Here is a 25,689-nt window from a genome sequence, read left to right on the forward strand (position 1 = left end):
CTTCAACATGCCCTTTGATGGTACAGACTTCCAACGCTGCAGCGAAGTCGTTGGGCGCTGCAGTTCGCCAACCTCCGCCTTTTCGTCCTAGGGGACAGCAATGGAGGGGAGGTTACTTTCGAGATTACTCGTCCGTTAGTAAATCGAGAGGAGCTGCAAGTCAAAGGGGCAACAATAGGAGTGCCAGTGGTGGAAAACAAGGTACTCGAGGTGCCAAGGCCACGCGTGCAGTTACCTCTTTGCCCTCAGGCACTGCCGCAGCCGCTTCAGCTCAGTCATGAGGCCCATGCTTCTCCGGTTGGGGGAAGGCTGGCGCAGCATCTTGTAGAATGGCGTACCATTACTTCAGATGTCTGGGTTCTGGAGATCATAGCCCACGGCTACTGTCTTCCTTTCTGGCAGAGGCCTCACAACAATCCACTAGGGAATCTCTCTTTGAAGAGTCCGGATCCGCTCCTTGCACAGGAAATTCAATCCCTGCTGGTGAAAGGCGCCATAGAACTGGTGCCTGTTGTGGAGAGGAACAAGGAATGGTATTCCCCTTATTTTTTGATTTCAAAGAAAGATGGGGGATTGAGACCCATCATGGACTTGCAAGGTTTGAACAAGCTCCTCAGGAAGGACAAGTTGAAGATTGTTACTCTTTCTCAAGTCCTCCAGGCCCTTCAACTCCAGGACTGGTTGGTGTCTCTCGACCTCAAGGACGCTTATTTTCATGTGCCGATCCATCCCAAGCACAAGAAGTACCTGAGGTTTGCAGTTGGCGACTTGCACTTTCAGTTTCGGGTCCTGCCGTTCGGATTCACCTCCGTCCGTGGGTTTTCATCAAGCTCATGGTGGTGGTGGCAGCGTTTCTCAGGAAAGGGGGGATTCACGTCTACCCCTACCTGAACGATTAGTTGATCAGGGCGCGCTCTCCCAAGCAAGTCCTGGATCATCTGTCCGTCACCTGCCACTTCCTTCACAAGCTGGGCTTCTCCCTCAACTTAAAGAAGTCCCACTTGACGTCAACTCTGTGGCTCCATCGGAGCAGTGCTCGACACATTCAGCAGATGGTGCACAAGTTTCAATATGCCCAGAGTCTCCCAGCATTAGAGTTCTTGAGGTTGCTCGGCCTCATGGCATCCTGCATTCTTCTGGTGCCAGAGGCCAGGTTGCGGATGAGATCTTTGCAATGGGCTCTCAAGCTCCAGTGGTCACAGTCCTCTGGCAGGATGTCGGACCCCGTTCATGTGCCGCCCTCGGTCGCTAAGGACCTTCTGTGGTGGGCCGTCGAAGGCAATCTGATGAGGGGGGGCTCCATTTTGGCTACCCTGGCCGGAGGAGACTATTGTGATGGAAACTTCCCTCACGGGATGGGGAGCTCATGCCAACGAGCTGACAGTCAACGGATGTTGGTCTCCGTTGGAGTCCAGACTCCATATCAATCGGTTGGAGCTGAGGGCCGTCAGGCTTGCCCTTAAGGCTTTTCTGCTGACTGAGCGAGGAAAGAGTGTCTTGATTCTGACGGACAACACAGTGGCCATGCACTACCTCAACAAAAAGGGGGGGGGCAGGGTCACTTTCTCTGTGCAGGGAGGCGATGCAGCTCTGTTTCTGGGCCATCCAGCAGGAAATTTCGATCTCAGCAGTTCATCTGGCCGGAGACGAAAAAGAGACGGCGGATGCTCTGAGCAGGCAGAGCACGATCGCTCATGAGTGGGAGTTGGCTCAGGAGATTTTCCTGGAGATCTTCGCCCTTTGGGGGACCCCTCAAGTGGATCTCTTCACCTCCAGTGTCAACCGGAAGTGCGAAAGATTCTGCTCGTGGGAATTTCCTCCAAGAGGAGCCTTAGGAGACGCGTTCGTAGTGGAGTGGTCCTTCCCACTGCTGTACGCGTTTCCTCCAGTCCCCGTCAGCCCGCAAGTGTTGCGGAGGTTACGGAGGTTCGGTTCCCGGATGATCCTCATTGCTCCGGCATGGGCACGGAGGACGTGGTACCCGGACCTTCTCGACTTGTACATCTGCCCTCCACGTCGTCTTCCCTACCGAGACGATCTGCTGTCACGTGAGGTGGGGGGGGGTCAGGTTCTCCATCCAGAGGTCAGATCCCTCAACCTTCACACTTGGCTTCTGAAAGGTTGAGGTATAAGGATTGAGACCTCCCTGAAGACGTGATGGAGGTGTTGCTTTCGGCGAGACGGCCGGCAACAAAGTCCCTGTACCGTTGCCGTTGGAGAAAGTTTTGCGACTGGTGCAGGGTTAAGAATGTGGAACCTTTTTCATGTGACATTCCTGTGGTTCTGTCTTTTTTGCTTTCTTTAGCCCACGGGGATTTGCAAGTGGGTACCGTTAAAGGTTACCTGGCAGCGCTATCCATATTTAAGCACTCGTCTGAGGAGTGTTCTTATTTTAAAATTCCTTTTAATTTCTCAGTTTCTGAAAGGGCTCACTAATGTCTTCCCTCTGTCACCTTTCCAGGTGCCCGGTTGGGATTTGAACCTTGTTCTCAAGTTTCTAATGGGTGCTCCATTTGAGCATTTACATTCTTGTCCTTTGAGACTGTTAACCCTTAAAACTGTATTTTTAGTTGCGGTCACTTCCGCTCGCAGAGTGAGTAACAGGCGCTTTCAGTTAAGCCACCCTTCACTGTGTTTCATAAGGACAGGGTTGTCCTTCGAGTTCGTCCGTCCCTTCTTCTGAAGGTGGTGTCAGAATTTCATTTAAGCCAGAAGGTTATACTTCTGGCATTTCATCCTCCTCCACATTCTGGTAAGGAAGAGGAAAGGCTCCATAGGCTGGATCCTAGGAGAGCTTTAAGTTTCTACATTTCAAGCATGTCCCGGGACAGAGTGGACGATCAGCTCTTTATTGGTTACGCTGGAAGGCGTTTGGGACAAGCTGTGACTAAGCAGACTTTGTCTAGATGGATTATCTTGGCAATTTCTCAGTGTTACCGCCTTGCGGGGGTTACGGACCCTCCGGTAGGCTTACGGGCCCATTCGACTAGGGGTATGGCTGCCTCTATTGCTCTGCAGAGGGGTGTTCCTATTCGTAACATCTGTGAAGCAGCCAATTGGGCTTCGGTTCATACTTTTGTACGTCACTACTCCCTAGATTCTTCCCATGGGCAGGATCTGGCCTTTGGCAAGGTGGTCCTTTACTCTGCAATTTGATTGGACATTCTAAATTTGTTTATTCTAAATTCTTTTCCCACCTCCTTACGTTGGTACTGCTTTGGGAGTCTGTCATAGATATGGAATACGTCGGAGGACCCAATCCCCTCGAAGAACAAGTTACTCTCTTACCTGGTAACGTTCTTTCGATGGGAAGGTCCGACGACGTATTCTATATCGCTCCCTCCCTGCCTACCCCCTACCACCTATTTCTTATGCGATTGCAGCTTACGTTTCTGCAAGGCTTTCTGTGGTCATATTGGCATTAGATTGGTGCCACACGTTCTGGGGGAAAAAACTACAACCAAGCTACGGGCGTCGTGCGTCCTACTTATGACCTCCGGTGCCGTCAGCTCGATGGAGGCCCTCGAGGACAGAGTGTCTACGTCATCGACGCAGGATGCAGACGCCGAAAGATTTTCCGAACCAGCACAGCTGTGGTTATTACTGTCCATAGATATGGAATACGTTGTCGGACCCTCCCATCGAAAGAACGTTACCAGGTAAGAGAGTAACTTGTTCATCCTAAGGCAATTAGTGATCTGGTTGAAGGCCACTCCCTCAAGGACTTTTAAATCATGAGGAAGGAGGGAAACTGGCTGATAATTTGCCAGGGTGTTTGGGTCAGTAGAGCGTTTCTTCAATACAGGCTGCATAGTTGCAGATTTTGGGAGTCTAGCAGAGAGAGAGTGGGGTTAAAGAGCTCTGATGCTAATGGCATGGTCATTGAGACTACTTCTTTGACCATTTGGGGAGTAAACAGATGGATGGAGCACGATGGGTTGGTGCGGTTGAGGATGGGTGCTAATTTGATAAAGGAAGAACTAGTGTAGAGTAGGAGTAGGGGGCGATGGGGTGTACAGGAGTGGCGTGGGGTGGGGTGGGGTGGGGAGAGAGTTGGGCTGTGTGAGTGTCGCACATTTTTGAGATTTTAGATGAAGCCTTCTTGTTGGCTGTCCAGAACTGTCACTGCGATGGTGCCAACCAAAGTAAGAAAGACTGAGCAAATCTGCAGTAATTTCCTTTATAGTGGCTGATGTTGCGCTTCTGCCAACACCAAACCATGACAGATCTGTTGGCAAAATGCCATCACCCCAACTGGCCACTTTGGCTTTCAAAAACACCCAATTACTCCATATATAAGCACCATCCTACTGGCTTGGGCCCCTCTCGACTCCAATCCCTCACCATCACTCTGCCCCTAACTCAGTACTTTTTTCCACTTTAGTTGTTAGTGCATGAAGTGACTCCACTCACATGGGATACAGTGTTTTAGTAGCGCAAATGGATTCAACATTGTATTGCCTTTTTATGAAAAACTTTAAATACTTTCTACAGTCATTTGCATTTTACAAACCTAACTTGCTTGAAGTCTGCATGACTGCCACCCCAGCGTCTCTAGATACCTTGAAGGGCTTAACATTGTTGACATTGGCTTAAATGATGAAGCACCATTTCACAAAGCATTTGTACAGAATGTCATCTGTCCAAAATGAGTCTTCTTTTTCCCACAATCTCTTCACTGCTACACTCTAGAGTGGAAATATGCTTGCACTCAGCCGTACAGATAGTGACAAATCAAGGGATTCAGTCACCTTCCCCAAGGGGGGGGCCTTCCTGTGAGGCTAGGGAGGTGAGCCTGCGATGCAACATTCCTGCTACGGGTGGTGTTAAGTGGGACCTGACATGGGTATAAGGACTCCTCTTCCCATAAGGAACTCCCTTCTTACTGCCCCCCTAAAACCCAGTACAACTACATGAACTGACAGACAACTAATCTCCTCTTACATGTATTATTGTAATGTATATCCAGAAGCACAATGTCAACCAGATACTGTGACGAGTAAGACCATGAGAGTAATGAAGAGGGCTTCTTCGTGTTAGTATTTGACAGATAAGCAAACAGGAGGCATAATGAATATGGACCCAACACAAAGGAAGGACGTTCTTTGGAACCCAGGGAAGCCCCAGCCTTGTGTCATAAACAGAGGAGGATCAAGAGAACAAGGAAGTGAGACCCAGGAGTTTCAACCCGGCCACGTCAAAGAGGCTGGGAAAGAGATGGAGACGCTGCCTTGCCTGTCCAAAAGCAGCTACAGAGAAGAAAGGACAGCAGCATTCTGTCCGACCGGCAGAACACAGGAAATCATAATAGTCCCTGCAGAGACGCTCTAGAAGGGCCAGTGAAGAGCGACATCGTTGGCGTGCCGAGTAGGTGATATGCCTGTAACAGACCAGAAGAGGTCTGTTCATGGGTGGAGAACGCCGACTCAGTGACGCAGAACCCCTTTTAATACAGGTACAGGGGAGAGCAAGAGGAGGCAGGCGTAAAGAGTGAATATCACTAAGGGGACCACCTGTATCCTCGTCATAGTGATTGGCAAAAGTATAGAAAGATTGAAGTGCACTCAGGGTCCCTGCATCCTTGTCCCGGTGATTGGCAAAAGTATATGAAGAGTGAAGACCATCCAGGGGATTGACCTACTTGTCCCAGTGATTGGCAAAAGTCTAGGAAATACTTAGTAGTACATGATACATGCTCCTGTGAGTGGCAAGACTGTGCAAGGAATATGAGTAAGACAGAGATTTTGTCTACACATTCTTCAAATAGAAAAGAAATCCAAGTACATTCTTCAAATGGAATGTTTTGTTTTCCATTTGAGGAATTCACTACTGTTATGTTCAATATATTCACTATACATCGAGCACCATTGGTACATGCCTTTTGATCTCTTAAGTGAGCTGCTGAGTGAGGTTTTGTGCTTGTGCATTTTTATCTTTATTTTGAGTGGTTAGTGAAGCATACCCAATTCGTCTCCAAAGTGACTCATTCTATAAAACACCTATCAGCAATGCAGCACACTGGGTTATTCCCATCAGTTTAGAATGACTCCTTATAGTCCGTCTCCTCCTTCTGACCTACCACAATACGAAAATACTCGCAAAAAATAAAAATAGGTAGAGTAAGGATTCTCCCCCAAAAAATAGGAAACTGGGACAATCTGAGCTTGTGTCCCTGCTTTCAGCCATACAGCTCCATTAATGTTTGGACCAGTAGGGCATGCAGTACCACAGGAAGAAATGTCTATTATTGCTGCCTGATCCGAAAACGTGATATGCATCTTAATGTGCATAATTAACAAGGTGAAAAGAAATATGTATTACAAAAACTACTTCTGATTTACAGCTAAAACATTTTACTCATAAAATATTTTCATTGGAAATTGCACTTACTTTAATTCCCTGAAATCATTTTACTACCAACTACCATGCACAAGACCCTTTACCAGGGTCTGGATTATCACCGTCTTTAATTACTGTCTTGTCTATGATCCCGGGTCCTGCCAGGGACTTGCACATTCAAGTAGAACTTAAATCCACAACATTGCTAACATTTTGGTAGATAGCCAGGCAAGAAATACTTTCTTTTTGGGCAACGAAGAGCACAATATAAATAGTTAAAATTCAATGCAAACATAAATCAAGTCACTGAAATGGTTCGGGTCAATTTGGCTCAATGAGGTCTGGCCTGAATAAGACAAAACTAGTTGATAACATATATATATATATTTCAGAATAAAATCAAACTACAAAAAGTAGTGCAAAGTTATAAAGTATCACCTGTCTCTAAAAGTCAAAAGGCTGCCAGATCTCGTTTATAGGCCTTTTTTTGTAGAAAAGGTCCAAATTCAAAAGTCCCTCAAGAATCTCTATGCCTCATATCCTTACAGTGGAGAACTTTATTTCGGAAATGTCTGCACACATTTCATATCTCCTACCCAGGAGTCGGCTCATTCCGTTGTAACGGATTATAATGATTTAACGTGTGCTTTAAGGCCTCATTCCTACTTGACAGTGGATCAGCCCTTGCCTGTCCTGCTTTCTTTTAGGCTACACCTGCTAGTATAGTTACCAGTGATTCCAGAATTCGTACCAATGTCATCCTTGGCACCAACCTGTTGCTGTGCCTTCCGCCACTTGGTTGTTTGACAGTGTGAGCGGAGAACGGAAAAGCCCTGGCAGGATAAGTGAACCAGGCAAACAGTGAGTCTGCGACTCACACCCAGGAAAGGATATGAATCCCTAGCAGCAGAGCAAACCAGGCGCTGTGGGAGTCCCGGGCCTGCACCCAAGAAACAGAACTGTGATATCCTGGTTGGCGAGTCAGACGAGAGGTAAACCTGGAACAGTGAGAATTAATACAAAAGGGAAGACCCATATCCCTTTTTTAGGATCAGCGATTGTCGCAATACCCTGGCAAGAGAGTACACCAGGGGTAAAAAGAGGAACCGTCAAAGGAAAAGTGAAGGACCATACCCCTTTAAGGTTAATTGAGATATGGAGTGAGATCAACTTAAGATTCAAGAGAATTGTGGGTTTTAAAAGAGACTCAAGGAAGGCTTATCCCCCTGGAATGACTTTGTACTGTATTAATATATTGGATGGTGAAAAACAGAAGGAACAAAGGGAACATATTTTCCATAAAACTGTGTAAGCAGAATAAGTGGAGAAACACAAGGGAGAAGTCTTCCCCCTTGAAACTGTGAAGTCAAATATTACCTCTTTGCTGAAAGTACTGGACAGGCAGTGAGAAACTAGAAGAAACGTAGGGGAAGGGAGGAGCCCTTCTTCTCGTGAAATGTGAAGTCCTTTTTGTTTTCGGCACCTTAGAACTTTATTTGGGAGTCTGAAAGAAAGCTAGAAGTGCATAGCTTACAGATATCTCCTTGTATCCATGGTTTTGAGTTTAGCTTGTAAAGGTCCATTTAGGGTTTTTGGACACTAAACGGAGGACGCTCTTTGGTTTACTATCCTGTCATACGTTCATTCATTTTGTTGAGGCAGGAAAACCTCATAGACAGAGGGACAATAAAGGTCCTATTTCCTGCTGAAACGTGTTACTGTGTCCGAGTCTTACTCTTTATCCCTTACAGCATGCATTTCTTTGGGGCAGCTTATTGTTCCTTGCCCTCCTCGGCACTCACCCAAGTTAATCACACAGGAAGGGGAATGAACCTCAAGTGTTAATTTCCATACATTCACTGTGAACAGACCGGTTGAGACTGGATGCTCACTTCCCTTGCCTCTGTTTAATAATATTAAACATGCCAGTGGTGGTATCTGTTTGGAACAGGATCCTCATTGCTTCTAGCAAAATAGGTAAAGGCCTTAAAGTGTTGCTCGGCTCCAACATGTTGCTATGTAGCGGTATGTCCTCCATTGGTCACTGATGATGACTCTGAAAAGAGTCCTGGTATAGATGGCCCTCAAACAGTAGTTTAAGAAAATCACTGTTGAACATTGGCTTGGTCCGTCCAGCACTACAGATGCCGTACAGCCTCTTGGGTTACTGAGAACAAGATAGACAAGGCCTCTTCTGCATAATGTTCAGCTGCAAATGGCTTACTATATTAATAGCCTGGCATTTGGAACCACCTGGAGACTAAGCCCCCTCCTTAATCGACTGGGCTGAAATTGTGAGTATTGAAACTGAATAATCTAGCAAAGATTGGCTATCCTGTTCTTCGGGTTAAAAGACCAACATTGTGCCATATCTAAACTGTCCTAAAAAAGAAAATTGTCTGTTTTGTGACCACAGTGGACTTCGATACACAGACTGGCACTCCCAACGTGGAGAAAAGAATCGAAGCTTGACTGATCTCCTCTTTCTGCACATGCAGCAATTTTCTTCTTACCAGCCAACCATCCAAGTATGGGTAAATGTGCAGACCCTGTATGCAACGATGTACATCCATAATCGTGTTGAACACATGGGGAGCTTTACACCGGTCGAACAAGAAGTCTATGCTCAACACATGGGAGCTTTGCACAGTTTCCAGCACTGAGTTTTTGAGCCGTTGTTTAATCAGTTATGTCTGTGGGGACGCTGCACAGGGATGTGTAGCTTTGCATTCTTGAGGTCTCTGCCTGATTTCCAGCCTGCTATCTGAGAATTCTTTAGGATCTAGGCATCCAAGATTATCTTGGAAGTGTTGTGTGGGAAACATTTGTTAATCCACTTGATATTTAAAGTCAGTCTATCCCCACGTGTGCCCATTTTTCTTGTCATTGATAAATTCAGGAGAGTAGACACTCTGGTAGACTTCCCGTGTGAAAACGATTCCATCTCCATCAGATGTATGCTCTTCATCAGTTGGAGTAAAATGACCTGCCCCAATCTTTTACATTTTTTGGGCAACCATTGTAGGTTTTTTTACTTCACTTTTCGTTATATTTATACCATCGTGCCTCTTAAGTGGTTGCATATTCACCCTTCTGTTAGTTTTGTTGATAGAATTCTGCTGTTGGCTTCCATTGCATTTGTGGTTGCCATGTTTGTAGTTCAAGGATTGTAGCTAATATTGTGGTGTTAAGCCCCCGTTCCAAGGGCTGAAATAGAGGGGCAACGGCCCAGCAGCCCAGGTTAAGGGCCTGAGCGAAGCGAGAGCCATTAACGAAGGCTCTGGACCGTTACCCCCGTTCCAGCACTTGGAACTGGGGCTTAAGGCCACCAGCACCCCAGGCTACTAAAGCAGTAAAAAAATGAATATTCCTTCGTTCAACGGGAAGCTGCACGCGTCCAGTTGAACGAAGGGAAATCCTTTACAAAGATGGCCACCATGGAAAGGGAAGGAGTACTGAGCCCCTATTCCCTTTCCATGTTGGCCTGCGGGAGGAAAGTGGAAGGAGCGGATGCGGCGGCGGCACAGGCCGCCACCGAAATAAGGTAATTAGGGGGTTGGGGGGATGTAAAATCCAAAAAGATAAAAGTGGTCGGAGGGTAGATGGCGGTGGGGGAATCCGGCCATCAAGCGGCATGGAATGCAGGCTTTCACAGACGGTTCAAGCCTGTGTTCCTAGCCACACGATTGGCTGGCATCCCCCACCAGGGTGCTAATTGTGCTTAATTTGTTTGGAGGCTCCAGGGTCCCCCAAGCCTGCTCTAGAATCTGTATAAAACTAGTTTCATATATTGGAATTTGAAAAGGTAAATTCGCTTTATATCCGTTTGAAGTTGAAAAGAGTAATCCTGCCTTCGGCGGGGTTCACTGCCTGGTAACGGCACAGGGTCCAAGTTACAGGCCGGAGGGAAGCAAGGGCCTTAATGCCAGGCCGGTGAAAGCAAGATCATTGCTATTAGTACCCCAAGCCAAACCCTTGAGGTGCTAATAGCCAAAAATAACCTGGCTGCACTGCTTTTTTCACAGCAGTGGACTGGGAGAGTCAGGGTTGCCATGGAAATGGAAAGCGGGGCTCCGCTCACAGCCCCTCTTCCATTTCCATGGCTTACCAGGAAGCCAAGCTGATGGGGTGGAGTGGGCAGAGGGACTTAGGCTTAGTTCTTTTAAGATAAGTTGGTGGGGTGGGTGTTGAGGGGACGAAGGATAGCTCAGGGGCAACACATTTGTCTAGAAAGCAAGACGACGCGGCGCAACACAGATTTGAATCCTGATTGAGCATTTTGAAACCTCTTGCTGGTATTCAGTATGTTATAAATAAATAATAAAATTCAAATTGAGGGGCTGGGTTTTGGGGCGGGGGCAGTGGAAATAAGTAGCGAGGGTGGAGGGCGGGTGCGCAGACCACTCTAGTTGCTCCGAACCCAGCTTGCATCGTTTGATTAAGCCCAAGTTTGGAGCAACCTGATAGGCACCCGCACCTGCCGAGGGTGCAAATTCATAAGTCATGTAAAGCTGTCATGTAAAGTACTTTGGACCAAAGCACAGATTATCGACGCTCTCACAGCGCAGCATGTCCCAAATCAGAATAGAAAATACTATTTTTAAAGGAAACATCAATACTCTGCAATTTATAATGTGCTTTTATTTCAAAAAAACGCTCCGAGAACATCCGATGATTTCAATTAGCCACACATTTTTGAATGTCCTTGGGTTAGAGCATCAAAACTTTATCATGTGGCACACAATGTTACTTTCGGGAGAAGATGCGCATTTGACGCAACTTGAATTCCAAGGCTTCGGCATCAGCTTCTTGCTAGATACTAAACAATGATCGGTTGCTCCTTGTCGCTGGTACCGACAAAGGGCATATCAGTCCCGGGCGATCGTCCCACATCGGCGTGATGGAAAGCCATCCGTTTGGCCATATCTGCCACTGAAGAAACCATCTGTCTGTCTCTGGAAACTATGGCATTCGCAGAACGGCAGAATGTAGCTGTGTAGAAAACCTAAAAATATATTTTAGTAGCCGTTCTTTATTCAAATATATCCATTTACCCTGTAATTCCGTACCAGGTGAAACCTAGTAATGAACACAAACAATGGAAACGCACAGAAAACATCTGGGAAAGTTTGAGTCGACTATGTGCTTCAGAGGTTAACGCTGTGGAGTTTGTATAGCTCCCAATGGTATGCGGAAGTTGACGGAAAAATTGAACAACACATAGATTGCATTATATCAGAATATTTGCAAGGAACTTTTGGTTGGTGACCCTGGTGGAACACAGACGTGGACTCCATGCTCACTGTGCTCAGAAAGGCACAGCTCCACCTTATTTATGAGGCCCAACAAGGCTGAAACACGTTTATGGGGTTGCTGTAGGTACTCTTGTTCAGAATGGAATTGCCATAGCATTTTGGTGCTCGACTGCCCATGTGGGCTGGACAAAGACTGATATGCAAATGGGTATTTCCATCTGTAAAAGGTACATTGAGTAAAAGGTGATGGCTGCGTAAACTTGGTGTCAAACAAACACATAACAGGTTATCATGGCATGTTCTTTCTAGCGAGGGGCACCTGCTACCTTGTATAAAATTGTAATGGAACTGGCAACATTCAATTTGGCCAAGCGAACCAAGTCCCCTTGTAAAATGTTCTGCACCCGGGACATTCACTAATACACGTACATAGCACACCCTAATATGCCATGGGACAAACTAGTTTAGATATCACCAGCCTGCATACCGGTTGTGTTAGCGGGTCGTCAATGAATAATCGTCACAATATGCAATTAACAACCCATAACAATGTAAGAAAGCAATACCGATCACAAAATGAAACCTTTACTCATTCCTACACACACACACACATAGATTATTAGTAAATATTGTTCCATATGCATACAGCCTAAATGCTGTTTTGAATCGCAAAAAAGTTGAAAAGTTCAACTTACAATATTTGGTAGTTCCATCCTCTTGGCGTAATGTAGAGTGTCCGCTCAGAACAACGGTTTGCATAGAATGAAAGTAAATGTTATAATGTCCAGGTTCAAAATGGTGAATGTTATCATTTCTGCCGGTATTCGACACCTTCTGTCCTTCAAGCCATGGCGATTCCTCCCTTTCGTCCAAGGCCGAATAATAATTGAACCTTGTTTAGAGCGTGTATGCCTGGTAGCTTTCGTTTCTGTGAAGGAGAGCCAAAAAAACTAAAACGTACTGTACAAGACGCGTCAGTGTGAACTCCCCACTAGCAACATCACACAGTGACCTTCACTCCATGGGGGCGATGAGCCCGGCCAACCAACTTGGCATTAGAAATATGCATGAAAAATAAACAAATTGATTGCTGGCATCCACCAATGCCACGCGATCATGAATACTTTTTTAACCTTCAGTAGTGCTAGTGATTTAGTTATTTTTGGACAACAGTTACACCATAGGTAATGATATCCTAGGATGATATAAATGCAATATCATAACGCACCTTTGCACAAGTGCTTCAAGGCGCGACGAGGAAATGCAGGGTGAACAGAGGGAAGACAGACAGCAATCTTACTAGCGTTGGGAAGTAGACGATCCTTGCCCCCCCCCTTTCATCACTCTTGAAACATAACATATGTAATAACCAGGGGTTGGGCGTAGCCAACCCCAGCCACATTCCGTAGACAACAAACCCCATCGCAAATAACACATACACTAGTTTCTAGCCCAGAATTATGAAACCATTTTGAAATAGCCCGAATGACATCTTTTTACTAGGCCCGAAAATCCATCGCTTTGTACAAATGCAGCTCTCGCATCCCCATTGCCACCTCTGCGCGAGCCCTGTTCTCACGGAGGAATGTTCTCTGCGGAACGTGAGACACTGTCAAGTGATAAGCACAAGTGCTCATTCATCTCCACTAAACTTCCTGTACACTCACAGCCTCCATCCCGCCAGGTCAGAGCCCACAGCTCAGACCCCACAGTTCCTTTCATGGTGATATCCATCTGACCCTGATCAGTCAAGGACCAACATCACAGATCTAATCCTATGTAGTAATTTATTCTCCCAAAAAGCAACGCACGTCTACCTATATCCTGAAGACCTAAGCAGGGCAGATCAAACCTTTAGGGTGTGCACCGAGTTTGTGGTATCAAATATATTCCAAATGGTAGAGGTTAGAATGCCAATATATTCGCTCATGTCACCGAAGTACCCCTATTCATGCAAGATTGTATGTCTGCCATTATTTATGCATTATCAGTTTCTGTTGTTTAGTTAGATGCATTGCTCCCTTGCCCTGACCTTCACACCGCGTAGATGAGCCCAGCTGACCCATGTGTGCCAAGAGCGACGGAGAGACCTTGAGATCACGCAAGTCCAGTGGAGGGGGGGTAGGGGAAAACTGCGGGGCGAAAGCAGGAGGGGGCTGTTAGGGCAAGAGGGCCTCCCCCATGCGCCACCAATAATGGGAGAAGAAGAGAAAGGAGAGAGCACATATACCATATGTAGATTCCATAGTTCTGGCGAGGGAACGACAAAAAGGGTGTTGGTTGGGGTTTTGGGGTTTGCCTGGAGGAAGCACTGGTATAGGTATCAGCAAATGGGAAGTCAGGATTGTAGAACAGCATGTCCAAGTGTGTGAAAATTCCCTGTACTGTCTGCTGTCACTGGGGAATTTGGCGCAAATGGCTCCAACGACACAGGTGGGTATTACTCATTGAACGCGGAATCCAAGCCTCCAATAAATCCACCATGTAAATGAACGGTAGGCCACCAGCCTGTACCACCTGTGCAAGAGAAACATGCATGCTGTATTTAAATGAACCTGATAAGTGTACAAACCTTACTTGAAAATGCACCCTGTATCCTATGGCATAGTTGCCCATACAAAAGTTACTTCATGGATCGATGAACTTGGGCTTTGAAGTATACACACATTACAAAAGTGAGCACACATGCTCAACGTTTGGGGCACAGGGAAATATTGTTTTTGTGGAACGTGAAAGACACATAAGATGAACACCCTGACTTCACAAAAGCATGAGAAATGTCTTGAATTGGCAGACTACATTAATTAGGCAGTGATGGATCAAAGTTACGACAATATAGGAGAGAAACATGAAATGTTAGTGGCCTCAGTGGTCAAAATGACATCACACCTAGAGTACACTTACTCGTTACTTGGATTGCGAGGGTGAGCTGTTACGCGAAGTTCGTGCATAATCATCAACACAGACCTTGTGAGGCAGGCTGCCTTGAAGTCATGCATCTCGGTAACACATAGCGGTGGTGTCTCTTCTTCCGATATGTAGGCGAAGCATCCAGAGTTTTGTTTGCAGCAGCAGTTCTCCCCCTCGTCATGACCTCGCCATGACCTCGCACTAATTGCAGGTACACAAGGTGGAAACGTCTTTCATGCGACTAGGCTCAGACTCGGGATCTAGTGATTCGTCTTCCCAACTGTCTTCCAATGCCCCATCATTTCCGCATCTTTCGCGATCAACTAATTCCGCCTCGGAATACTCCGGCTCGTACTGGTAGGGCTGTATTGTTGCCAATATACGACAAAATGTTTAAATCAAATGCAAATAACGATTGAAATCTATAGTAATGCTAGTAGAAGTATCTGTTTGCAGGGGCTCCGTGCAACGAAGATAGCTGAACCTAAACGAGTCACAGGCTATATCAAAAAAGACAGTGAAGCGATTGAAAAAGCGACTCTGATGTTGTCTGATGAGAAGCGGTGTATTTATACTTATTGAGGAAAGACGTCTTGCCATTTCCATGGAGACAAGTCATTAGCTAACGCACAGAGAACGTTGACATGAGACGTGCATTCGCGTTGTGAAATGGGCGAACGCGTCTAGTGATGTCCGCTTCAGGGGCGGATGATATGATTTAGTGCTGCTGGGGCACTTGAACTTAGGGCGAGCGATCCACGGATAAGATTAGCACAAGATGGCTGCACCCGACTTGTTGATTTTGCATGTGTAAAATTGAGGAAAACTGAGGTAAGGTGCATAGGCAATGTTTTTACGATCTATCAGTTTGCCGAACGCTCGGGACAATGACATTTTTTAGTGCACTATTCCTTTAACATCCATGCATAGAACTGTACAAGGAAAGAACAATCATTGAGTGGGAGGTTTGGTGCAGGCCCTCACGATACAAAAGACAAGTGTGCATTGGTTTCTTTAACCTTGGGTGGAAGTGCAGTTTTTCCAAGGTTACACGCAGAAGCTTAAAAATGTAATCGCTTTCAAATTGACGATTATCAATTGGGCACAGCACATGACCTATGAAAGCTCTGGGATCTAACTTTAGGATTTACCAAAATCCCTTAATGTGCTTTCTCAGTGCTTTGTAGGAGTGCGTGTATGGAGCTGTAACTAGTCTGGGAGACCTTGGCACCCGTTGGCTTACTGTTAATTATTGTTTTGAAACGCATTTCCAAGCACTTGTCTCACTTCACCCCGCAATCAGTGTAATGCGTGCCTGACGGTTCATGGTAATTCAGTGTACATAGCTTGCCAAGGGAACGGGAATCCCCTGCGAGCATTTGCTTACATTAGAACCATTCAACTTCTCCAAAATAATACGTGTACCGACACGCTATTTTCATGGAAAGCCCCTGCAAGGTATCCTAGTGTGGTATTACTATTTTTCCCCCACAGCTAAGTCTGCTGTTTCTGATCCATGCGCTCAAAGGCTAACAGTCTCGTCCAATGGAGCATGGGGAAAAGGAGGACGGCAGAGACCACCGTGAAGTACAGAACAAATAATAGCGGTGGGTTGTCCACAGTGTGATGAGCGTTTGTGAAGAGTGGAGCAATGCGTATATTTCAGAAATTCGACTTTCATAGTTGAACGTATCGATTTACTGGCCACTATAATTAGAACAAGAAGCTAGAATGAAGTAATAATAGCCACGAAGGGTGGGCTTGTTTTTCTGGTAACTGCCTCAAGTTGTAAGCCTGCAGCAAAGCAGGGTACTTACCTCCAGTGCTATTACCAGCCGATCAGGCCTTCTGCGCCCTATTATTGCTTTGGGGACCCTGGGGACAACTTCTCCCTTGCCCCCATGTGCTAAAGTGTGTTTAAAAGTGGTGAAAAAACGACCTGTGGCAAGCACACAGGTTTTAGGTTTTTTAGAAAGTGTTGCAGTGTGAATGGAGCCTGGAGCGCCGAGTAGAACCCTTCTTCTATTTCCATGACGAGCAAGGATGTGACTGGCTACAATCAAGCAAAGCCATGAGAGGTGTGGAAGTCTAAGCAGCAGTAAGTGAGCTTTGGTGGCTTGGGTTTAGAATGTTGGTGGGAGCAGTAGAGTTTTGGACGAAGAATGATGATTATGGTTGATGTGCAGAGCTCACAACTCATTACAAACAAGCGCGGAGATTGAGATTAGTAAATTAAGCACATGTGTGGGGTGAGTTGATCGGCTTCCGCAGCTTCTCTCGGTGCTAATTTGAGTTATTTTGGCAAACTGTTCAACGCTTCTAAAATTGTAGGAATCCAGTGAAAGGTATTGCTCCTCTTTTCTAGATATTCGCACTTCCTCACACTATTAAGTGACTGCTGTCTGAGTTTAGGCCTTTTTACTCTTCAAGGTGAACCGGGATCCTGTTGGTAATTTCCATGGGGCTCCACTCTTCTCACGCACTGGCTCGCGTTGACTGGGCACCTGAACACTTTTGAAAAATGGAATTGCAAATTCAAGTGGTACCCCACTTAATTCTAGGAATACCCCGAGACAGGGTTGTAACGCCCTCTGTCGCCTGAGCAAGAGTTAATATAGCGTTTGGCTGTCGCTGCTGTTTTTCTTTTAGTGATGCTAAATTTGAGATTAGAATTTGCTGGACATTTTGTATCGCCTCCTCCTGCCCAGCCCAGCCCTCAACCCACTGTACTGTCACACGGCCCATTTATATTTTCTCTTTCATTTTAACAAGCCCTTTTTATTCCGTCCTTCAACTGACAGATGTTGAACAAGACCTTTGTGTTATTTGTGACTCATTTAAACATGTACTAAATCAGTGCCAACTGTATCTGTGCCTCTGTGATGTATTTGTTGATTGATACTGGTTAGATGGAAATTGTTGTCTCGAGTGGTAGCAATAGGAATGTTTACATGTGTGCTGTTTAAGTCTTGATTCTCATCCAAATACACTGCTGCTCATATATCTGCCGTTCCACTTTACGTTTTTCTTTTTTAAAAAACCTTTTTTCGGCCTTCCCCTACTCTCTTCAGAGGAATAAAAAAGCTGCAGATCACACTGACGCTGCAGCTTAATTTAAATCATTTGTATAGCACAGGCCTTTTTCTTTGCACTTTTGACGGCTTTATGAGGGGACGTGTGCTTGTCGCAACTATATAAGCAGATGGAATGTCCTGGAAACTTGGCAGACATTTTCTTGTGTTGGCATATCCTCTCTCATAAGCTTTTTCTAGTGTTGGGCAAGACTGTATGTAGTAACTCTGTGGGAGACTACACCAGCCTTGTCCTCTTGGCAATAGGCAACCCAACCTTTAGTATAGGCCTGTACTACACAAGTTGGTAGTGTGACTGAGCAGCCAGGCTTATCTTAAGAGGGGTCATTGTGAGTTGTAGGGTTGTAACATAGAGATTCACAGTGACATGTATTCAAATAACACTTCTACTCAAGGTTTCTTGATTAAATAATTATTTATTAATTTAAGTCAGTTTTAAAATAAACCTTTTTTGGAAGGGGGCAATTGGCAACAATAAAATACACTTAACTGAAACTGAAGGAGGGTATTTTTTTAAGTCATTAGATACCCTTACCCACCCCCCCACCCCCTCTTGTTCCTGGGCCTCAGTTGTGGGGACAAGAGGGAGGACGTCTGGGGACTGCTGCACTACGCTTTGAAGGTCGGCAGAAATGGGCACAATTCAGATCAGCGGCACTTCGCAGTTTCAGCTACTCGCAAATTGCACCAGAGTGGTTCTTGGACACCTTATGGGCTCCCCGGTCTTCTGGGGTCCAGCACTCTGTTGAGGTGGCTCAGGCTTGGGCAGTCCTGCAGAGCCCGGGTCCGTCTTAAAAACGATGCACTCGATTCTGGTGTTCCTGTCCCCTGGCACTCGGTTCCAGCAGCAGCAAAGAAGTACAGCCAGCAGGGAGATGGGTTCCAGTCAAGTTTGTCTTCTATAGTAAATTCGAAATATGAAGTTTCAGCACTTCAGCAGGGGTTCACCGGGCAAACCAACGGTCCAGGAGGGTGCACCAAGCTTCTCTACCAGTTTCTTCTTCGGTTCCTTTGTCCAGTGGTCGATGCTGCCTTCCTTGCAAAAGACCTCGACTTTTTTATGCATGTTTCTCCCATTGATTTGCAGCCTGGCTGTCACTCACACAGCAGGGTGGCTGTCCTCCGAGGATCACCGTTGGGTGCATTCCTGTAACCAAGGAGACTAAGCACAGGGAGTTTCGGGAACCTCCTTTGCTTCCTGCCCTGCGAGACACGCTGGAGCCAGAGGCGGGCTTCACCAGTGAATCCCGCCAAAGACAAAACAAAGGGGCCAAACCTGGTTTCGCGCGCAGAGTAAATCTCAAGAAGTAACTTAAAACAAGAAATGGCGAAAAAAAGACGTCCGGGGTCATTTTGAGAAAATGGGCAACCATTGCTGCAATACTGCAGCTGAGGATTCAGCTGCAGTAAAAACGCACAATGGTAGGAAAATCAAACCACTTCCACTAGCCATTAAATGTAGTAAGGGTAACATTAAAAAAATGGTACATGAGAAGGTAGACAAAGAGGATACAAAGTAACCTCCCAGCACTCCACATAGGATGGTGTGGCTGGGTTTACAAAGAGACAAGGGTAAGTAAAGTCAATTTCACTTTACAACTCTTGGAAGCAGTAGTTTATCCAAGACAAGGTATTTAAACCTTAACAGAAATTCAATGAACTTCTCTGTGCCACGGCACTGAAGGTGCTGTGTGTCGCAATACAAAAAGATGTCTATGGAGTTTGTCAGACTCCAAACCCAAAAGAAACGCAGGGTTCAAATCAGAGAAAAATACATGAGAGAGTGAGAAAAAGGACTCGCTTTGGGATAAAAAGGTAATAGTCCTAAAGACCAGCAAAAGAGCTGGGGGTCTCTGTAGAAGGGAATTAGCCCAGAAATGAGAATTCTCCTTAACATCTAGTATTTTCAATATTTGTAGGTGACCCACCCGAAAATCCCTTTGAGCTGTTCTGTTTAAACCCTGCTGCATTTTATCCAAAGAGAACAAAATGCAAAATATAATCCAGGGGGCTCTCCCAATAACAAACAGCGAACTAGTGGGTTTTTCGTGATCTCTGGTTATTTTTCGTTATTGTTTTCCATTCTAAATGTATCCCTTATTTTCCTTGTTTCCAGTTTATGGTTTGTAGAAGCCGGGATTGTAACGGTTGAGCGGTACGTTCGTGGGTGGTTGTTAAATGGCTGGTCTTTGCTTATCTCGGCAAGTTGAAAAGCTAGGTTTTTAGACCTTTGCTGAAAGTGATGTGCGCTTCCCTAAGGAAATAAAGTCGAGTTCTATAGTTTGGCTATCGGATAAGAAAAAGCAGTGCATGTGAATTTGCTTTTCTTGTAGTGTTTTATTTCTGTTTCAAGACCTGTGCTGGGTCCGTCTCTCCTCGGCTGGTGTTTCTTTACTGGTACCAGTGTAGACTTGTCCGGGTCATCATGTTTGTTGGGTAACTTGAAGATGAGTGGTGCCGTCTGCGTAGTTGTAGGCTGCCATCCTTGGGTTTGGAGGAGTTTCATTAGGGGGTCATATAGATGTTGAAGAGAAGAGGGGAGAGGCTTGAGCCTTGTAGTACATCGCATGCAATATTTTTTATGTTCAATATGAATGGTGGCATGTGGGTTCTTTCTTTTCAGTCAGTGAGGAATGTTCCAGCTATTGTAGTGCAGAGCTTTGTAAACTGGATTCCTCCAGTGTCTTGATTAGTATTGTGTGCCTGATCACATCAAAGGTAGTTGATCTGTCCAGTCGTACGAGGGGTGATTTGGTGTTGTCCATGTTAATTTTTCGGTTGTTCCATATGGAGAGGAATGCAGATTATGTTCCTCCCATGGGTCTGAAACCAACCTGGGATTGGTCAAGTATTCCGTTGCTTTCTACATGATTGAATAGATCTTTGTATGTATGGTTTTCTGGTGTTTTTGCTGGGAACGGTAGGTTTAATATGGGCCTGTAATTAGTAGGGTCGTCTGTAATTTGTGTCTCGTCTCTTGGGAGCGATTTAATGTATGATGATTTGAATGACTTTGATACTATTCCAATGTTTAGTGTTGGGTTCATTATTAGTCGAATGTCCCCAAGGGCTGGTGCTTTGTGGGAGTTGCTTTTTGTAGATTTCTCGTGGCCATGGATTGCTGGGCGATCCGGCTATGTTGTTATCTTGTAATAGTTTAGAGATGTCTTCACTTATAGGCTAAAATTGATCGAGTGTTGTGTTGGATGCTGGTTTCTGGGATGGTGGTGTTTGTGGTCCTGTGGGATACATCTATGGCCTGTTGTATTGCTTCTATTTTTGCTCTTTGGTGGGCCGGGATGCTGAGGCATAGGGTTTGCAAGTGAGGCTGTTGCATGAAGTTGGGTTTTAATTTTGAGATGATTCTAAAAAGAAATTTTGGTGGGTTTGTTGCCGATTGTATTCTTGCCTTTTCGTATGCTTTCTTGGCTTTCAGACTGTCAATTTGGATAGCCAGATTTGTCGGTAGTTAATATTGTCTGCTTGTACTGCTTCCTATATCGCTTTTTCTAGTTTCCTGTTTGTTTTTCCAGTTTCCTCAGTTCCTCTGTAAACCATCATGCTGCGGTTTTTATTTATTTTCTTTTTTCCTTTTTTTTTTTTTAATTTCTATGTGTATTGAGTTTTAAGGATGTTAGTTGGTCTAACGTGTCTGTGATCCGGGTGTGAAGTTTCTCTTCAACTGTGTCTGGTGTCGTTTAGTTTAGGTGGTAGATGTCTGGTTTGGTAGTTTCTAAAATTTGTGTTAAACTGGTAACGACTTGACCTTGGAACTTTGTCGCTGGCAGTTGTGTGTTTGTGCAAATCATATGGCTCAGGATTTTGATGGTGAAAGGGATCATATGACGGTCACCCCATACAATTGGTACCGGAGGGGCGACGGTCGAATGTCCACACCTGCAATAAATTGCCTTCTGAGGGGGCCCATTCACTATTTGTTTGAGTTGAAGAGTTTCCAGTAAGGCACTGTGGACGTTGTGTGGTTTGATGTTGAAATCTTCCAGAACAGTTGTTGTTGTGATTTGTAGGGAGGTTAGCTATGGCGTCGGTGAGTTTTGCGGCAAAATTAGGGTTATAGGTGGGTGGTCTGTAGATCAGAAGCAAGAGTAGGTTTAATTGGTCGTTAAGCTTGAGGCTGACTAGGAGTGATTTGCAGCCTTTTCTGTCTATTTAGGGTATCAGTGAGGAGCTGGTGTGATTTTTATAAGCTAGAGCGTTTTCCTCATCCAGTTTCTCTGGTAGATTTTAATAGTTTGCAGTAGTCGTGTATCGCTTGGTGGGCGTTTACGTGGTAGCTGTCCGAGAGCAACTTTTCTGTGAAGAATAGAGCGTCCATACCTCCTTTGTTTGGAGGTTATACATTTCTGTTTCATGCTTTGTCATAGATCGCACATTGACTAAACCTTTGTGTGTGCGGTTTGGATTGTTCTTTGTTAGTAGTTTCTAGCGTTTGGTGGGAGCAGCATTGGTCATTCCTTCGACTGTGTTGGGCTGGCCTGTTTATTGTCTGGTGTGTAGTGGTCCATCTTCGTTGAGCAGTTCCATTTGGTTGCACGATGGGTTTCTCTGCCCAGAGCCTTTGTAATTGGATGTTTGGTTGTATTGGTGGTCTTTTCTCCCATCTCTGCCACTCTACGACCCATGAACCGCATCTGTTCGTCCCAGGCTATCTCCCAGTCAACTACTGTTTAGCTTCTGAAATAGGCCAAGATCGAGCACAATCTACTTGTGTTCTCCACCTGTTCGATATTATCCCAATAGTACTCTGATCACTTCTGAATCTCAAGGTGGGTAGTGGGGCCTGCAGGTTTTACCTTCGACTGAACCGTGGATCAGACAGGGCCAGCAATATGGAGTAAACTGCCATGGTCGGGTACTCGACTAACTGCAACTCTAACCATCTACTCACGTGCTAAAGGCGGGATAGTGCCAGCATCGTCGCGCATGGTGAAGTAAATTGCTTGGGGCAACTGACGCTGAAATTCAAATGTTAAAGTTGTATTAACCATATTTTTCTAATGGATTGTGTCCTGCAATCAGGATTGGATACTGCGGATAGCATCAGCAGATCCATGGCTACCAGCACTGTCATGCACAGATTTGCGTGTTTGAGGAAGTCCGGTTTTGCACGGATATGCAGTTTAGGTTTCTCAACATGCCTTTTGACGTGTCTCGTCCTTTTGGCAGCAAGGCTGCCGAGAGCCTTGAGAAGTTGCAGAGGACTGAGGCCCATCTTGGACTTGAGATACTTCAACAAGTTCCTCAGGAAGCGCAAATTCAAGATGGTCACACTTTTTCAGATCCTTCGGGATTGGTTGGTGTCATTGGACCTTCAAGATGCTTATTTTCATGTGCCAATCCATCTCAAGCACAGAAAATACCCGAGGTTCGCAGTTGGCAGTTCTCACTGTCAGTTTTGAGTTCTGCCTTTCGGGCTGACCTCTGCCCAGAGGGTTTTTCACCAAACTGATGGCGTTAGTGGCAGCGAATCTCAGGAGAGAGGGGGGGATTCATGTCTATCCCTACCTGGACAATTGATTAGGGTGTGTTCTCCAGAACAAGTCTGGATCATCTCAGCCACCTGCCACTCTCTTCACAGACTGGGCTTCTCCGTCAATTACAAGAAGTCCCACATTACACCTTCTCAACAGCTCCAGTACATCGGAGCTGTGCTAGACACATCCTTGGGAAAGAGCTCACCACCTAAGGTGTGGGCTCAAGGCATTCTTCAGATGGTTATCAAATTTCAGAGTGCCCAGAATCTTCTGGCCTTTAAATTCTTGAGGTTGCTCGGCCTCATGGCATCCTGCATTTTTCTGGTGCCAGAGGCCCGCCTGATAATGAGATCCCTTCAATGGGCTCAAAGGACACAATGGTCCCAGTTCTCAGGAAAGATGTCGGACCGACTTCAGATTCCAAACAGGGTCTCACGGGATCTTCTGTGGTGGGCCTGCAAGGACAATATTCTGAAGGGAGAACCCTGTTGGCAACCATGGCCGGAGAGTACAGTAGTGACGGGACGCTTCACTCATGGGGTGGGGAGCCCATGCCAACAATCTGACAGTCGGTGGTCTCCATCGGAGTCCAAACTACACGTCAACCTTTTGCCGCTGAGGGCAATCGGACTAGCGCTGAAGGCCTTTCTGCCCTCTGTATGGGGAAAGAATGTCCTGATAATGACGGACAACACAGTGGCCATGTAATACCTCACCAAGAGAGGTGTAGTGCCTCTACCACTGTGCAGAGAAGCAGGGCGATTCAAGAAGGAATCTCCCGATCAGCAGTTCACCTAGCCAGAGAGGAGAACACAGCGGTGGACGCTCTGAGTAGGCAGAGCACAGTCTGTCACGAGTGGGAACTAGTTCAGGAAGGCCTTCAAGAGATCATCCTTTTGGGAGCCCCTCATGTGGATCGGTTTGTGACCGAGGTCAACTGGAAGTGCAAAATGTACTGCTCCAGGGAATTTCCTCCAAGAGGAGTTCTAGGAGACGTGTTTGTGGTGGACTGGGAGTTTCCATTCCTGTACGCAGTTCCTCCAGTTCCCGTCATTCCTCATGTAATCAGGAGGTTGAGAAAGTTCAGGAAACAAATGATCCTAATTGCCCCAGATTGGGCCAGGAGAACGTGGTACCCGGACCTTCTGGACATGTCTATCTGTCCGCCAATACGTCTTCCACAAAGAGAACCTTCTCTCGCGAGAGGAAGGGCGGGTTCTCCATCCACAGGTCAACACTGTCAACCTTCACGCTTGGTTTCTGAAAGGCTGAGATATACAGATTGGAACCTCCCGGATGACATTCCAAAGGTGTTGCTTTTGGCTAGAACACCAGCAACAAAACCTTTGTACCGTTGCCTTTGGAACAAGTTCTGCAACTGGTGGAAGGAAAATAATGTAGACCCTTTTCTGTGTAAAACCTCTGGATGTTTCATCTTTCCTTCTATCCTTAGCCAATCTAGGCCTTCAGATTGGTACCATTAAAGGCTATCTGGCAGCGCTATCCTTTTTTAAGCACTTGTCAGAGGAATTTTCCTATTTCAAAATTCCACTGGTGACTCAATTCCTGAAGGGGCTCACTAATGTGTACCCGCCTTCTCCTTTCCAGGGTCCGGTTTGTGACCTAAACCTAGTTTTAAAGGTCCTAATATGCACCCTTTAAAGCCTTGCACACATGTCCTCTAAGGATATTAACCTTTAAAACCATTTTATTGGTTGCCCTCATCAGCCTGTAGAGTGAGTGAGTTGCAGGCACCGTCAGTCATGCCACCCTTTCCAGTCTTCCACAAGGACAAAGTTGTGTTGAAGGTCAGAACTTTGTTTTTGACCAGAATCATTTCAGATTTTCTCTTGAGACAGACAATTGTTATGCTTGCCTTCCTTCTATCCTTCACCTCATCCTGGTAAAGAGGAGGAAAGACTTCATAGGTTAGATCCTTGAAGAGCGATAAGCTTTTACATTTCAAGAACATCCAAGATGCACTTTGATGATCAGCTTTTCATAGGTTATACAGGGCACAAACTAGGTCAGGCTGTTACCAAACAGACCTTATCTAGGTGGATAATTTTGCCAATTTCTGAGTGCTACCGGCTGGCAGGGAAAGACCCTCCTGAAGGTTTGCGAGCTCATTCCACCAGGGGCATGGCTACATCTACAGCCCTTCAAAGGGGTGTTGCTATTAGAAACATCCGTGAAGCGGCAATGTGGTCTTCCATCCACACGTTTACAAAACATTACTGCCAGGATTCTTCCCATGGTCAGGATGGGGTTTTTAGCAAGGCAGTTCTCCGCTCTGCCCATGGAAATATACAGATTATAATTCTACACCCTCGTCTTAACATAATACTGCTTTGGGAGTCTGTCAAAGACGAGGAAAACATTGGAGGACACAATCCATTCGAAGAACAAGTTTCTTACCCCTGGTAATCTTCTTTCAACTGGATGTTCCTCCAACGTATTCCTCATCGCCCTCCCAACCTACCAATTTCCCATGCTATTACAGCTTCCCTTCTACCAAGGCTGAGTACTGTCATGCCTGAATTTATGGGCATCTCTGCAAGAGGAGGGGAAAAACAGAATTGAGGCCACCAGGAGCTG

The 25,689-nt window shown here is 45.8% G+C and overlaps 1 protein-coding gene across 2 annotated transcripts in view; it reads left to right on the top strand.

Annotated features, from left to right (window-relative positions):
- Positions 1-25,689, top strand: part of CLCN5 (chloride voltage-gated channel 5) — a 1,154,200-nt gene that overhangs the window by 239,367 nt on the left and 889,144 nt on the right. The window lies entirely within an intron of this gene.

Source organism: Ambystoma mexicanum, chromosome 2q, assembly GCF_040938575.1.
Source record: "Ambystoma mexicanum isolate Mex_15411 chromosome 2q, UKY_AmexF1_1, whole genome shotgun sequence".
Taxonomy (NCBI): domain Eukaryota; kingdom Metazoa; phylum Chordata; class Amphibia; order Caudata; family Ambystomatidae; genus Ambystoma; species Ambystoma mexicanum.